Raw genomic sequence first — 17,858 nt, 5'->3', positions numbered from 1 at the left:
AGGAGAGGGACGGGTGGGGAAAGGGGGATAGGATATATGGGCTCCCCGCCAGACAACCCTTGGGGGAGAACAGAGGGGGTGGAGCCTCTAAGTTTGCCCCTCCCCATTTCTAAAGTGAACCCACCCATAACCAGTTGTCCCCCCCCCCCCCGAAATGTAGGTTTCCTTGCTCTCTTGCCATAGAGTATCTTTGGAAAATATTGTTTTTCATGCGTACACTGTGTTCAATCTTTGATTGAGACCTATTGTTGTGTCTGGAAACAACCAGCATAACCTTGTGGAAACATGCACCGATATTGCACTCTGCACATGTACACATCTGTGCAACACCAGCTGCCTTTTGTTTAAGGGTATCCGGTGGAGTGATTCAGGGAGTGTGCAATGTGGCATTCTAGTATGCATGTGACTTTTGGGGCATTGCATTGTATGTGGCATTTGCACAGTATACCCACTTCTGTCTGCATGAATACAGGGGCCATGATATATAATATGTATATAAGATTTGGTTTTTAGCATGCAATTCTTGCAGATTTTACATAATTAGGAGCCAGGTTTTGATGGCTTGTTGTTTCGACATGCTCTGTGTCAAGCAGTGTTTCCTTGGGACCGTACGCTCGTTGGTTGAGCCAGGCACAGACAAAACATAAGTCTGAGAAACACACTATCTGGATGTTGATGCTCTGCTGCATCCCCTGTTTCCTGTAGACCTGTTCCATGCACTTTGTTGGTGTGATGGCCACTTTCATGCAGTCAAGCACTTACACAGCACTGGTCCCACATTGTCAATAAACGTGTCCATGATAGTATTGATGGTTTGCTGCATGTGTCTCACCACAAAATAATGTATATTTTCCTTTTTTTTATTGAATATTTTTATGGGGCCTATACAGGGAAAACATTTTTCCAGGCTCCACAAGACAAAAGGGGGTGGGGTTGGAACAGAGGAGAAAAACACACAGTAAAGGTTCTACTAGGTCTTATGACATTCGGATTGTGCAAGTGCAGAACAACAAGTACAGCGGGAGGGGGCTTTTCAGGTAGGGATGGGATAGGGAGTGGGGAAGAGGGAGAAGTGCAAGGAGGGACGGGCCGCAGAGGGTGGACAAGTGCAAGGGGAAGTCCAAGAGGGCAAGTGCCAGGGGAGACCAGGGGTGGGGGGCTGCAGTGCACGGAATTAGGAAGGACCAGACTCAGTAGGCTAGTCAGGGGAGGGAGTCCAAGAGCAAGTGCTTGTAAGACGGGTGCAAGGGGTGACTGGTTGAAGGAATGCTCATGGGGGAAACAGGCAACCAGTGACAGCAGCAGGAGGAGGCTAGCTGGGGAGGGGGAGAAGGTAGGAGGAGGAGAAAAGGAATGTCTTGAGAAGCTTCGGTAATTTAAGGATTTCATGTTTAAGACTTAAAGAGGCAGCAAGGCCATTCTGCAGAGGAAAGAGATCTACCTCCATCTCTGCTTGGGCAAACATATGATCTGCAGAGAGTTGGAGCTAGAGAACCAATGGACGTTAGCAGGAAGGTATTTAGGGAGAGAGATTTGGATGTAGCGAGGTCCCAGGCCCCAGAAAGCCTTGTGGGTGATGTAAAGGATCTTAAATGTGATACTTGCAACCACTGGGAGCCAGTGGGAAGTTTTTAAGGCTGGAGAGATGCAGTCTCTGGGAATAAGACCAAGGATATATCTTGTAGTCCTATTCTGAATTAATTGAAGAAGTCAGAGGGAGGAGAGAGGAAGGTTGTGGAAGAAGCTGTTGCAGTATTCCAGTCTGGAGAGACACAGAGCTCTGGAGAAATTGAGGTTCATTACGACCTTGGCGTTAAGGGGTTAACAGCGCTGGTAATGGTGCCGGAGCCATCAACCCCTTATCGCCCCATTACGAGCCTGCTCGCGTGACCCGCAAAACCAGGTACCCTTAGCAGGTCCCGCGAGCAGACCAGGGAGCTAATAACGGGGCCGTTACTAACGGGCCCGTTGTTAGTTCCCTCCCCATTCCCATTGAGCCCTATGGGGGCTCGAATGGGAATGGGAATGTACCGGGTCCGGGTTCCTTGAATGAGGAATTACCGGGTCCTCCAAGGTTGGAATGGCCCGGTAATTCCTCATTCAAGGAACCCGGACCCGGTACCCGGTAACCTCCAAGGTCGTAATGACCCCCATTGAGTTTCTGGGGGAAGTAGAGGTAAGGGAGAATGCCTTTGAGGAGGCGAAGCTGAAAGTGGGCCTTCTTGTTAAGGTCAGCGATATGAGGAGAGAAAGAGAGAGAGGAGTCAAAGCTGACACACAGGTTTTTATCCTCACACGATGGTGAGGCGAGGGGGCCACAAGGAGGGTGGCCAGCGAGTAGTAGAGAAGGAGTGGACATGAGTCCCAATGAGTAGGATCTCAGTCTTAGTGGCATTAAGGCAGAGCTCATTATCAGCAGAATAGCAGAATAGCATTCAGACAGTCGGGAATGAGAGAGGAACGGGAGGAGAAAGAGGAGGGAAGGTTGAAGGAAAGCTTTGTGTCATCAGCATAATACTGGAAATGAGGAGTGAAGGTAGCAATCAAGTGAGCAAGAGGGGCAAGGTAAATGTTGAAAATCCACAGCGAGAGAATAGAGCCCTTGAGGGACTTCACAAGTAGTAGAGAGTGAGGTAGAGAAGAGAAAATGGCCCAGTTTCACTTGGGAGGGCTGGTTTGAGAGGAAAGAGGTCAACCAGTGCAGTGCCCAGTCCGTGATGACCAGGATATCGCAGAGAAGATTTATGATGGTGGAGTGATGGACCGTGATGAAGGCAGAGGACAGATTGAGGAAGATGAGAACAGAAGGAGAGTTGGAGTCGAGGTTTGAGAGCAAGTCATCACATGACTTCAGAAGAGCACTTTACGTTCCTCTGGCCAACGGATTCAGTGTGTTGGATTAGTTGGGAGATGACCAACTTCTCACAGAGTTTGTCCAAGAAGGAGGTAGTGGAGATAGGGTGGTAGTTAGCCGGGCAGGAAGGGTCTGCAGGTGGCTTTTTTAGTAGGGGGTGCACAAGGGAGTTGTGAGAAATTTGAACACCCGCACAGGGAGAATGCACTCACCTGGACTTTTTGGATTTTTTGGTATGTAGAGGAGGTCCCAAGCATGACCCGCACTAAAATCATTCATTTTGAAGTACCAGGAACTTTCACGCCGAAATATGTGATGTATGATGCGCAAATAAACTAGCAGAGAGCCACAGTGGGGCTCTGTCCAGTACCTATCAAAAGTACCTATCAAACGAACAGCACCCGTTGAAGTACCGACACCTAAGAAAACCTGGACAGTGAGGAATCCATTGAGAAAGCCATATCGACAAATTAAACAAAATGAAGAATGTCAGAGCACAGTCACTGTAGAAGCTAAAAAGATACTAGAGGAAGATGAATGGTGACATAACAAGAACCCAGACTGACTCACATATAGAAGATATGACGACCTACGAATGATGAAAAGAGACGAAACACCATGGATGAGGGACATCATGAACCTAAAGTGAAAAAACAATGTCAAATGTAAGAAGCTTATGCCCTGAGCACAATGAAGATATTCAGCCAGTTTACACATGTACATATGCTTGGAACCGCAAGAAAGCTAAGAAAATCATGTGGTTTGCTACGCTTAGTAGTACAATAGATTGCGGCAAGCACCACCTATACATATCTACCTCAAAAAGGAACATTTTATATAAGTATACTTCCACTATGCACAAGAGCAGCATCAACCAAAGGTTACTAAAGGTCTCAGGTGAGGAAACCCTCAGCTCATAGATCAAAAACTAAAGACAGAGAGAAACTTAGACGCATGCAAATCGTGCCAAGAGGCCAAGGTCGTATCGGCTGAAATAGATGAACAGTAGATTCAATTAATGAAGCAAAGAACAGAATATCCTGTTCAGAGAGATCAAGGTAAGCTGTAGAAGGCAGGTGGTGGGTAAAACTAAATCAAATACACAAATTACATGGAGAATGAGAAGATTTCACGGTGTCTGAAACACGTGACTAGCCAAGTGAGAAGAGATGAAGATTCCACACCTACGTGTGGCCTTGTGCCATGCACAGATATCTGAACTTTTCCAGACAGAGATGCAGTTTCAAGGCCAACCACCAAGAAATAATTGACACATGACCACTGAGGTGAGATTGATTGTAGCAATAATTGGAGGAAGGCTGGGGGAGCAGGCGAGCACCCTGCATCTGGCCGGCTATTCTGCATGCTGCTAAGATAGTGGAAAAGTATGAGTGGGGTTGGTGCCAACCCAATCATAGTGGACCAAGTCATCTAGGGTCCTATAATTAGTAGAACCAATGAGACATTGTACTTTTAGTGATGTCCACTGTAGCCATTTTTAAGGAAGGGCTTAGAGGCCCCACCTGACACTGTTTATCCAATCCCCTTACTCTGTTACCATATACAGATATAGCACTTATATTAATGTTACTTTTCTATAACCAATAGAATTGCATGCAACATTTTAACCGTTAGATGACATGTTTTTAGTATAAATTATGTGTTCTTTATGAAGTTTGTTGGAGTTGTTGAAGCGAGAAGGGAGATCAAGCAATCACTGTTGTTCAAGAACTCCCTGTTTTTTGTACTTGTCATTAAACGGACTCCCTTTGCCAAACCATTGAGTTGTCATAATTGATTTGATGCTAGAGTATTAATCTGCATCCCTATCCATCTCACGGGTGCTGCTGCCTCATCCTAATGTGCTATTGGGCAACCCCCATCTTTAGGGGCCAGTTGGGGTCCTAGTGCACACTTGGTAGCAGAGATAGGATGGTTTATTGATTAATGATTAGATAAGACACCCATTGACCGTCGACATAAAGTAACTCTAGGTCCTCAGCAATATCACAAGTCCTTTTGTCACCTGGCTAAGTAGACCGGGAAGCTCCCCTTTGATAGTGGCCAGATGAAATTGTAAAACCTGCAGGTGAGGTCTGAAGGAACCTGTGTGTTCACCCATGAACCCCTTTCCACTTCTACGAGCAGCCAATCGAGCGAAATCAGGAGAGGCAGTGACAAAGGCAGTGATACCGAGGATCCAGAGAGGAAAACCTGCGAACAGTGAGTGAAAAAGACTGACCGCTTTGGCAAAAAGTTGCATGCCTTAGAACAAGTAAGGGAATGTAAGGTGAGAGGCAGGACAAAAATAAAGTTAGAGATAGAGTAGAATGTATATATATATAAGGGAAGGAAAAGTGACTCAAGGGTGACCTAGCAATACGTAGAGGATACCGGGAGGATACCCGAGCATAGAGGAGGATACCACGAGGATACCTGAGCATAGAGAGGATACGCCCAAATATCTACACTTTAATATAGCGGTTAGAAGAAACCTGCATTGAAAGTCCTGAATAAAATAGGACGAAATAGGAGACTAAAGTGGTTAAAGATGCTTTTGAAAGGGATGGGCTTACACTCCATGTCAGGGTAAATCATAGGGGCAGGAGATCTGTGTAGCCGGCTGGAGTCTGTTTAGTCTGTCTAGTCTTGCACGTCTGTCTTATATTTTTTTTTTCTCTTCTTTTCCTCTCTTTCTCTTTTTCTGTCTGACGTCATAAAACATAAGGACATTTTTGGAGGAATTAGCATGAAAATTATGCAAATTGTTTAGCCAAGACACTGTATACTATGAATCAATGATTATTGTTTGAAAAAGAAAACATTCATTTTTGTGGAAAAACAGGATTGGAGCTTGCGACGATTGGTGCTCGCTCATATTGTTGATTTTGTTTAAGCAACATAAAACGTGACAAAGTGTTGTGTGAGGAGAAGAGAAATGATTTTAAGTAGGAAAGATATTACACCGTTAAGACACTTGTGCAAGCAGTTGCCAAAACATGCACGGAAGCTGAAAAAGTACACTGGAGAATGGGTTAAGGGAACCGCCAACAAAATGTTTATGCAATGGCCCCAGGGTGCATCGCTGTCTAAGACGGTCCTTCAATACACAATGACATATTTGCACGCCACGTACTCTGGCAAAAAGTTAGACAAATGCCTAGTGAGTTTAGAACTTTGGAAGATGTACTAAGAGGATAAGGAGGAGGAGCCGCCCTTAGATTGGATACTTAACTTGGTGCCTTCCGTGCCATCTGCCCTGTCTGAAACAAAAAGAGAAGTCAGTAAAGACGATGGATTATACCAGCTAGGGGATCTTAAAGCAGCCACAGGATATAGCAACCCAGCATATGAGTCACCTACGCAAAGTAGTGACGAAACCCACATCAAACACAGAGGCAGAGATATCATCTCTAAAGTCCCTAGGGACAAGGAGAAGCACGAGAGAGAGAAAGGAGACCAGACACAAACAAGTACATCTCTAGATACCACGAGAGAGGGCAAAAGATGGAAAGGAGATGAGGATAGAACTGATGAGATAGCATTCACACAGAACAAATGGATGGGAGGTCAGATTCTGTTGAAACTCGATGGTAACGGCATTGAGGACGTCAGACAAAAGGGAGAGCCAGGTGATTTACAAAGAAATGAGAAGGAAAAGGAAAAAGGATTGAGACACGAGCGGATCAGGAAAAAAGATAAGCAGACACAAGAGCAGTTGTATCATGAGGAGCAAGAAAGGAAACACGATCATAAGGAGAGAGCAGCTAATTATCAGAACAGGCAGGAACAACAGAGAATAGAAGAAGAAGAAGAACAAAAGATAAGGGAGAAGAGAATAAAAAGACAAAGGGATGAGGAAATACAAAGGGCAAATGAACGTGGAGATGCACAGAAACAGGAAGAAGATAGGGTCAGGGAAGAAGATAGGAAGCACAGAGAGTTCTATGATGACATAGAACCTAAGCAAAGAGAGAGGGCACAGAAACTTGAATATCTGGAAAGAGAGGTTAAAAAACCTGATCCAGTAGTAGATTGGGAAGACATAGAAGAATTCTTTCCTGGGTACGATTCAGTACCAGGCACGTCTAGGACAAATATCGAGGATGACTTCGACACCCGAAGCATCGGAGAGAAGATCGATAGAATATATGATGAAATGGGGCTAGAACAAGTACCCCAAGGGCGAGGAGAGGACAAGCGTCTTGAGAGCACTCAGCTGTATGATACTGAGGATGCCTCTCTAAGTAGTAGAAATAGAGAGCTGTGCCTAGATAGGTTGACACTAAATCGGAACGAAGATGATGAGAGGAGTTGCATGAGTTGGGCACATACAATATCAGACGCAGAAAGATAGGAATATGAGGAAAAGGAAGAAGAGAGGAGATGCGAAAAACACTTCTCTGGAGGAAAAGGGATAAGAAGGTCAGATTCTAGCAAGTCTGCATCTAAGGCATCGGAGTCAGCCACACAGTCAGACCGACATGAAGGAGTATCTTACGGTCAGAGGGGGGCATCTCCACCACCCTAAGTGAACCAACTAAGGACATGGCCAGGTAGACAGCGATGCAGGACAATCACCCCTGCAGTGGATAGAAAAATTATGAGAGAAGAAAAGGAGTGCCATGTATTACAATTCCCGTTGCTCGAAAAAGGAGGAACGAGACCACAGTATATTCCATGGCCACACATGGATCGAGAAAACCTGAAAAATAAGCCTCCAATGCTAATCTGCTCACTGTCCCCAGGTTTAAACGCACCAAAATGGGTGGCAACAGCTTCCAGGTGAAAGCACCTCAACACTGGAACTCCTTACCACCATCGCTCAGAACTCCCCAATCTTACTCACTTTTTAGACGCAACTACATCCATTGGTTAAAGAACACGAACCATTAACACCTCTAACAACACACGGCTGCTCTCCGCATTGCATGCTTTAAGTAAATCTGTAAATTTGTAATATTAAATTTGTAAAAATGTGTAATTCCTTAAATATATTTACTGCATTATCTCCTGCCAAACTGTACACATGTTCCTTCATTGTCACACCGTAATTATGTAATGTAAAGTATAAGCAACCTGTAACCAAGCTTTGAATAACCTTGCTGCTCATGCGCCCTCATACCCTCGGGTCTGGTGTGCAATACAAATGAATAAACTAAACTAAACTAAACTAAACTAAACATCGGGAGCTGGAAAATGGATACATGAACTAGTAAAAATGACGGGAGGGAGCACGTTGGCTATTGGAGATATTAAGGGTCTTTTAATTGCCATACTTGGTGATCGAGCTGATGATGTGAGGACACGTGCAGGTTACCCAGGCGTGACTACAGTTAATACTGCACACGATGGTGCTCCATTTAACAATTGTAGAGCCGTGGTATGGAAAGCATTATGATTGCTATACACAGATGCATCTGACATGTGAGCTATAATGACAAGAAAAATGAAGGAGTCAGAGGATCCTTTGCTTTACATTCAGAATTTCCAAGATGCATGGGTGCTTGAAACTCGTGCATCTTGGGGGAAATCCATACCCATGTTTTACCATATATTATGCCAAGGGCCGCCAGATTAGGTGCAGAAGCAGCTCAAGAAATTGGTAGGATTTGAGGCCAAACCGTGGTCTGAAATACAGGAGACCATAGCTCACTATTGCAGATTGCTGCAGGAGAAGAATCGCAAAAAAGAGGCTGCACGAAAAGCCAAAGAGGCAAAATTAGTGCAGAAAAAATTGTCAAAGTATGCCATTGAAGGGGCAATGATAACTAGCACAGACTGATCGAACATACAGCAGGTCAATAATCAACAGCAGGTTAATGATATGATATGGCATTTGTAACATGCCTATACACAAGTGTTTCAAGGCATGACGAGGCAAGGGAGGGGAACAAAGGGAGGACAGACAACGATCCTACTAGGCCAGGTGTCATTCAGATCATGCAAGTGCATGAAAAGGGGGCATGGACAGTGCAGTACATGGGAATGGATAAAACAATTGGTAAGTAACGGCCAGCAGGTGGCAAGTGCATGGGTAAGTGCAGACATCAGGTGTCAGGAGTGGTAGGGGGGACTGTAGGGATACAGAAACAGTCCCAAGTGCGGGGGTTGCCAGGCATGCAGTGCAGGTGTGTGACGCTGGTGGGGGAGGAAACCTGGGCCCTAGATCAGAGGGTGTCCAGGTAGCGTGTGCAGTTCAGGTAACAGCATGAAGGTCAGCAGAGGGGAGAAGGAGAAAAGGCAGAAGCAAAGAGAATGATTTTGAGGTGCTTTCGGAACTGGAGATGGTTCTCCTCAAGTTTAAGGGAGGCTGAGAGCCTATTCCAGAGGGAGGCACCATCCAAACAAAGAGATCTACCACCAACTAGTTGCTTGGAGAAGCGGCTGACCCTAAGGGAGTTGGACACGGATGAGCGAAGAGATCAAGGAGAAAGATATTTAGGAAGAGAGAGTTGAAGGTATTGAGGCCCCAGAAGGCCTTGTGGTCGATGCAGAGGGTTTTGAACTTAATCCACGCAGCTACTGAGAGCCAGTGCAGAGATTCCAGTCCTGGAGAGATACGATTGCTGGGCTTGAGGCCAAGGACAAGTTTCGCAGTCCTGTTCTGGATGAATTGCAGAGGGCAGAGAGTAGAAGCAGACAGATTTAGAAAGAGGCTGTTGCAATAGTCCAGCCTAAAGAGAAATAGAGCTCTGGAGACAGTGAGCTTCTGGGGGAAGGAGAGGAAAGGAAGGATACCTCTGAGGAGGTGCAGCTGGTAGTGTGACTTCTTGGAGATGTCAGAGATGTGAGGAGAGAAGGAGAGAGTGGAGTCAAAAATGACCCCGAGGTTTTTAGCCTTGCAGGTGGGAGCAGGAAGAGGGACAAGAGAGGCCGGTCAGAGAGCTACAGGAAAGGAGGGAGCGGGTGTGCCGATGAGGATAATCTCAGTCTTACTAGCATTAAGGCAGAGGTCATTGGCAGCGCACCACTCCTGGATAGCAGACAGTCAGAGATGAGGGAAGAAGAGGAGGAGGCCGAGTGTAGCCTGAAAATGAGCTGGGTGTCATCCGCATAGCACTGAAAGTTGGGTGCCAGGTATTGGTTGAATAGCCAGGGAGAGAGGTTAGACCCCTGGGGGACACCACAGGTAGAGAGAATGATAGCGGAGAGGAAGGACCAAGTTGGACCTGGGAGGGTTGGTCAGAGAGGAAAGAAGTCAGCCACGCCAGAGCCTGACCATTGATACCCAGGTTATCACGGAGATGGTTGAGCAGGATGTCATGGTTGACAGTGTTAAAGGCAGAAGAGAGATCAAGCAGGATGAGCACGCAAGGGGTGTTAGAGTCAAGGTTGGAGAGCAGGTCTTCACGATGTTCAGGAGAGCAGTTTCCGTGCTTCTGGCAGCTCTGAAACCAGACTGATGGTCATGCAGACAACCAACAGATTCAGTATGGGGATTAAGCTGGGAGATGGCCAGTTTCTCCAGGAGCTTGTCCAGGAAGGGAGTGATGGAGATTGGGCGATAGATAGCCAGGCAGGAGGGGTCGGCAGAGGATTTCTTAAGAAGAGGGTGCACAAGGGAGTGCTTCAGGGGGGGTGGGAAGACTCCAGTGGTGAAGGAATGATTGCAGAAAACAGCCAGGGCAGGAGCCAGGGAGTCGATGTGGTCCTTCATGGTTTTGGAGGAACAGGGGTGAACCTGTTTCGACGAGACTTTCATAGATCCGACTTGTCTAGAAACCTCATCTGCAGAGAACAGGGGAAAGGCAGAGAAGGAGGGAGGAGAGGTGGCTGCAGAAGGGCCAGAGGAAGAGCAGGGAGTAGAGGGAGGGAGGGGATAGGAGGAGAGTGAGGACAGGATGTCCTGAGTTTTAGAGATGAAGTGAGAAGCCAGTGCTGTGCAGAGGGCCTAGGAAGGGACAGGAGAGGTGGAGACTGCAGCGGGAGTGGCTAGTTCCTTGCAGATTCTGAAGAGTTCAGCCGAGTTGTTAGAAGCCAAAGAGATGTGGGCTTGGATATGAGATCTCTTCTTGGTTAGGACAGAGAGTCGGTATTGCCTTTGGAGCAGGCGGTAGGCCAATTTGTCAGAGGATGTACATGAAGCACGCCATTTCCTCTTGGCCACCCTGCACTTGCGTTTTAGGGTGACAAGGTCTGAGTCATACCAGGGCAGTAATGGGTTTTACCCCAGAGGGAGAGGCATTCGAGGATGAGTATGTCAGAGTAATCAGGAAGGTTTTCAAAACAATCAGGGAGTTTTTCAAAACATGCAAAATGGCAATCAGGATATGTCAAATGAGCAAATAATCAGACCACCGCCAATATGTTGGACGTGTGGGATGACAAGGCATGTAGCATGCATGTGCAGAAGTCAAGGCATGGTGCAAAATGACCAAGGAACAAGAGTAGGGATTGTGAATCCACCTGTGTTTTTACAGCAAGGAGGAAATGGAGTTGCACAGAATCACACGGTGCAACAGCAAGCGCCAGGAGCACAGCAAAGCTTGCAACCTCAGAACTTGATAAGTTTTCCACAAGGACAGTCTCAACAGGCGCAGATGCAACGGTCACAGACAACAAGTGCAGGACAGGCATTTAGCTCTGGAATGAGAGCCAACACTGGTGATGGAGGAAGTCCATTCACGGAGCATGGGACAAAGTTATATATTAACTAGGACGGCTCACTGGGAAACCTGATGTGTTCTATCCTATCAGTGACAACTAACCGTCATGAGGAACCAAGGGTAGATGTCGTTATAGGGGATAAAGAATATTCCTTCCTAGTAGACACAGGCGCAACGCGCTCTTGTATTTATGAAGGCAACTTTTCCTTGTCCGGCGATGCCATAAATACTCAGGGCTTCACAGGAGCAACAAGTTGTGTTCCGTTTACAAATTAACTTCCAGTCTCTATAGGAGAATGTGATATGAGTGTGCCACTGCTATACTCAAGGCAAACCCCAGTAAATATCTTGGGACGAGACCAAATGACGAAGTTAAACATGACAATCTCGATCACGGAGAAGGGCATAATATGTTGAACTCCACGAATGCATTATTTGAACAAATGCGAAATGATTAGAACATACGCGGGACAAACAGCTATGAGGGCTGTCCCATTAGAACCAGTACTATTTGCATATGGAGTATGTGTATTAATGGCAGGGCTACCAGGCCTTGCAGGAAAAACCATGAGGAACCCAGATGAATTTCTATTTAGGCCAAGAATACCTATGAATGAAGAAAAGGGACAAGTATTTCCCTTGACGATACACACAGCCATAGTGTGAGGGAAAATGGCACTGATCGATGGTTGTGATGACGAAGGCAGACAATGGTGCACAGTAATCACCATTGAGGAAGGGGACAGATTGACTGACGTCACTGATGACGATCTGTTTGACAAACAAACAGATGTTGAGGAAACAACAGTTGAGATAAATCTCATTTTTTGGGTAAGGATGATCAAAAGAGAGGTGTCCCAGAGAATGATGACAGCATAGAACCGTCCTGAATATTTTTATGACGACATGGCCTAGGTGCTGTCTCAGTGTGGACCACAAGCCCCTATGATGTAGGCTTATTTAAAGGAGTCGGAGAAGGACTAAATTGAAACTAGGAGCAATTTTGCTGAAAGCACAACAGTATCCATATGTCTAGAGAAGCAGATGAAGGAATTTTCAAGACAATTTCTGCTATGATGGAACAGGGCCTCTTAGTGACGTCAGAGTCGTCATGCAACACTGTGGTTTATCTGATTAAAAAATCAAAGATAGGATCATGGAGACTAATTCAAGATTTACGCCCAATAAATGATATCATAGAGGCCGAGTTCCCTCTGGTCCCTAACCCGGCCACAATCCTATGTAATATACCTTTTGAGTCACAACATTTCATGGTGATTGACTTGAAAAATGCATTTTTCTCAATCCCATTGCACAAAGTTCACAAGATTTGATGTCATTTACATTCAGACAGATGTGTCTGAAAAGCACAAGGTTACCCCAAGGGTACTGTGAGTCCCTCTCAATTTTCAACAGAGTCCTGCAGATGGACTTAAGCAATGTTGCATTAGAGAGTGTTGTCTTGCAATATGTGTTTGACATCTTAATTTGCAGCACGACAGAGGAAAGGTGCAGACATGATTCTATTCAGCTATTGACTACACTGGCTGAGAAAGGATATAAGGTTGACAAGGAAAAGTTACAATATTGTCAGCAAGAAGTGCTGTACATAGGCCAGCTGATCTTGCATGAGGGGAAAAGGTTTACCCCTGAAAGGACTGAAGCCATTCTGAACACAGCCAAGCCACACACGATAAAACAAATGCAGAGTTTTTAGGTCTTTGCAATTATGTCAGGGCATGGTCTTTGACTACAGCTCATATACCAAGCCCTTGTTACAGGCCCTAAAGAAGGCACAGGTGATGAAAGGAAAAAATGAATGGTCTGAGACCATGGAAGAAGGGTTTACTGAACTCAAGAGAGCCATTTGCATGGCACCAGTTCTAGGGATTCCCAATTATGCAAAGGAATTCAACCTGTTTTCACACACGAATGGCAGCATTATGACAGCAGTACTCACACAGAGAACCACATTGGGGTACAAGCCCCTGGCATACAGCGGGAGTTTGGACCCAGTGTTGAGAGGCCACTTCCCTTGCGAACAAAGTCTAGCTGCCGCTGTGTTCGCCATAGAGAAAGCTACAAACCTTGTGATGGGATGCTCCATGACGTTGTTCGTCGAGCATGCACTATATGCCATTCTAGAAAAACCAAAGGGCACATTGACATCTCAGAGAGTTCTGCTTATGAAGTGATCATATTGAATCGATTGATTAAGATAATTCAATATAAGATGGTGAACCCAGCTATGTTCATAGCAGAACAAGTCACTGAAGGAGAGCCGATCCATGACTGTGCAAATTATGAGGAATTCTATGTTGAAATTCCCAGAGTGAGAGAAAATGCGTTGGCAGAAGGAGAAATTGTCTTCGTTGACGGTTCTTCGAGAATCGATCAAAATGATGGACAAAGATACACAGGCACTGCTGTGGTAAAACACAGCAAATGGAGAATTTTGACTACTCATCAGTGCACGATTAGATCTCATTATTCAGCACAGGCTGCAGAATTATTGGCGTTGATATTCGCCATTGAGAATCACGTAGACCAGGAAGTGACGGTGTACAGTGACTCCGCCTATGTGAGGACTATAGTGCATGCAGGAAAAGGAAGGGCTACCTCCGAGCGGACGGCACGTCAGTGCAGCACTCAGCCCTATTGGACAGGCTCATTAAGGCACTACAGCTCCCATTGGGCATAGCGGTCGTGAAATGTGCCGCCCACACGAAGAGGACAGACTTTATCTCAAGAGGAAATCAAGCAGCAGACCAGAGGCCAAGCGTATGGCATCCAAGGGCAAAACCCTAATGGATGTGGAAATAACTGATGTAAATGAAAAAAATGATTGTTGCACAAAGTGAAAATGAGGGTTATAGTAAAATGGGGCCAACTCAGTTAATGGAACTCCAAGGGGAAGCACCACAGGAGGTAAAGAACCTCTGGAAGCAGTGAGGGTGTTCTTTAAACCCCTCTGAAAGCTTGTGGTGACAAGACAGCATTGCCTACAGCCCTGTTAAAATTAGCATTGGAACAATTGCATTATCCAGCGCACATGTCAAAAGAGAATCTAGCAGCAACTGTCACAATCACACCTCATAAGGGAAGAGAGTTCGACACTCTCTTCCGAACCACAGAAGCCGAATGAATCGACCCCTCCCACCGTGGATGGCACAAGTATCTGATAGTATATACACAGGACACCACGTGGCAGCTAATGGGGGGAAGAGGGATTAGGGAGAGGTTGTGGATAGATTGGGGAATTAGGAACACTGGAAAAAGGAGTTAGGGAACACCTAGTTTGGATAGGAATGGGGAAGCACAGGGTAAAACCTAGCCTGCCTACACCAGGGAATATACCCTCCTAACACACTAATCCGTACTTGCTTCCTCGCACACTTGAAACCCACATAAAACCTACCCCCTGCTTCTGACGTAGTTACGTACACCTTAACACATGCACCACCGTACATGAACAAATAGAGAGCAATAAGCTTTCAAATGGAATGAAAACAAACAAGGGAATAATATCCCTGCATGAAAAGACAAACACATGGCCTTTTTGGGCAAAGCAGCAGAAGCACATGAACTTATACAAAAGCTAGCACACTGTAGACAGTCCTAGTTAACACCACTAGAGCCATTGCCCAAAACTTGATACTTGTCCTCTAGGATGCATATTCTCTGAGCCCAGGATTTTGTGCAACCTTTCCCATGCCAAGTTCATGCCCATTATCAAAGAAAGATCAGTGTTTTGCACCAAGGTTCAAAAACGTTTTCCTCTTAGCACGTGTGATTCAATAGAAGAAAACCTTGCGTTCACAAATGCAGTGGTAATTGCGTCCCAAACACACTTTAAATGGGAAAACGAGTATGCCATAAATAACAGCGTCATGCCCGCTCCACATAGTACTTAGCTTTAGCCCGGGAGGCCCTGGGGACTACCCAGACGAAGAAGGCGTAACATCAAAGAAACAGTCTGGCAGCGTTTCCTCTCTCCGACCTGAGTGCCCCTCCGGTCTGTCTTGCGCCGTTGCCGGCTGATAAGCCCCTCCTGATTGAGTTCAGCTGGCAACGCGCACGGAAGGACAGGACTTCAAAGCACCCAGGGGCTGCGGGGAATTGAAGTCTCTGCCCCTGTAGCTGCCATACCGTGTTACCTCACGAACTGCAGCACACCACGCCTACCCCAACCTTTATTCCTGACAGTACCTCCTCTACCAGGGCTCTTCCCAGGACCCAGTTTCTCCGGATGTCGCAAATGGAACTGTTTCACCAATCAGGGAGCATATACCTCTCTTGCTGATTCCCATGAACAATAGTCAGGGCCATAACCTTTCCATTGAATTAAATACCATAGTTGTTGATCTCTTCTTTTAATGTCCAAAACATGTCTTACTTCATATTCCATCTGACCTTCTTTTTCAATTGCCGGAGGTCGTTTAGTGGTTACCCCTGGATCTGCAGGTTTAAGCAAAGACACATGGAACACTGGGTGTATGGGTAAAGTTTTTGGCAAACATAATTTAATTGCCGTGGCAGACACACATTGTATGGTTTCATAGGGCCCAATAAATCACAGCATGAATTTACGAGACCCCACCAATGACAGATTCTTAGTTGACAACCACACCCTGTCTCCTACTTGATACTTAGGCTCCACCTGCCGTTGTTTGTCAGCCTGTATTTTATATGCCTTTTTGGCTTCCTCCAAATTGGCTGGTGCTTTCTGTCTGATCCCAAGAAGCAACTGTTTGCGATCTTGTAACACAGGAATGTGTTCCATTTCCGGTAAATGTTCCGGTATCATGTTCTGTTCGTGGCCAAATAAACATTTGTTGGGTGCCATTCCTAAAGAGGCATGTTGCTGTTATTATACGTACATTCGGCCAACCATAATGCTTGCACCCATGTCGATGTGAAATGTCTAATAAAACCTTTCCAGCATGTCATCCAAATACTCCCTCAAATATTGATTTTCCTTTTCCGTGAGTGAGTAGATTCGATTGCAAGGCAACTGTGCCCCAGCCTCTAATTCAATTACACAATCTTAAGGTTGGTGGGGAGGTAACCTTTCCGCCCCACCCCTATCAAAGACTGTACCAAATTCCCTGTACTTTAGCGGAATTTCTGATCCTGTTGCTCCTACCATCTGCCCTACATGCCTCTGGTCCGCCAAAGAACCTGCGGGCCCCAATTCCGGCACCATGTGTGACTGACACATTTGCTCATCAAACCAAACTGTCTGTTTTTCCCAATCAATCCTTGTATTATGTTGTACCAACCAGCGCATACCGAAAATCAAACCAAACTACGGTGCTGCTATCAAATCAAAGGCAATCTCCTCACTATGACCGAAGTCACATGTCATGCGCAAAGCTGTAGTTTGTTTCTGAATACGACCCGAAACTAAGGGAGACCAATTGACTGACTGAACTCTTTCCACTCACTGGTTGTCCTGTAGCGGCAATCCCAACTGTTCTGCCATGGTAAAATCAATGAAATTGCCTGTAGTGCCTGAATCGAACATGGCTAGTACCACCTGCTTAGTCATCGCAAAACATAGCGTAACCAAAATGTACAAATGCAAGGTCTTATTCTCCACCGTATTTGCCACCCATCTCGGGAACATTGCAGGTTTTGGACCTGTCACCTCCGTTCCCTCTACGGTCGGCCCATGTCTTTTCCCACTTCCTTCTTACTCCTCTCTCCCTCAACACTTTTTTGAGGAGTATTAGGGCATGTCCGAATAAAATGACCTGACTGTCCACAATATAGACACAAGTTGTTACTTTTATGTTTTTATGTTGCTCTTTTTCTGCAGCAGTCAATGGCCCTCTGACACTGCCAATCTGCATTGGTTCCACCTCCCCGGCCCTGCCACCCCGACTCCTGTCTAATCTTACAAAAGGTACTTGGTCCGGTCTTTTCCTGTCTCCTTTCCTCTCACTCATTCGATGATCTAATCTTAAGGCAGGATCTATCATGGCCGTACAGTTAGCAGGTTGTGGCTCTACCTGGGCGATGGCATGTTTCAACTCCTCCCATAGCCCCTGGTAAAAGAGCACTGTTTGTTTTGCCACTGGCCAGTCTGTCTCAATCACCAACCTATTGAACTGTGTCATGTATGTTACCAGATCACGTGATCCCTGTCTTAATCCTAATACTTCTTTATCTTGTGCTAGGGACACCTCTCGCCTATCAAACAGCCTGCCAAATTCTGCCAGAAAACCATCCCAATTATGTAACAAGGGGTCATCTTTTTGAACCAGTGGCATAGCCCAGGCTGCCGCATCTCCAGTCAAATAAGAAATAACGAATGCTGTATTGAATTGCCTGAATCGTCTCAAACGCTGTAGGTTTACATAGGAAATGGAGTCGACATTGAGTGAGAAACA

Source organism: Ambystoma mexicanum, chromosome 2p, assembly GCF_040938575.1.
Source record: "Ambystoma mexicanum isolate Mex_15411 chromosome 2p, UKY_AmexF1_1, whole genome shotgun sequence".
Lineage (NCBI taxonomy): Eukaryota > Metazoa > Chordata > Amphibia > Caudata > Ambystomatidae > Ambystoma > Ambystoma mexicanum.
This window is presented reverse-complemented; position numbering follows the sequence as displayed.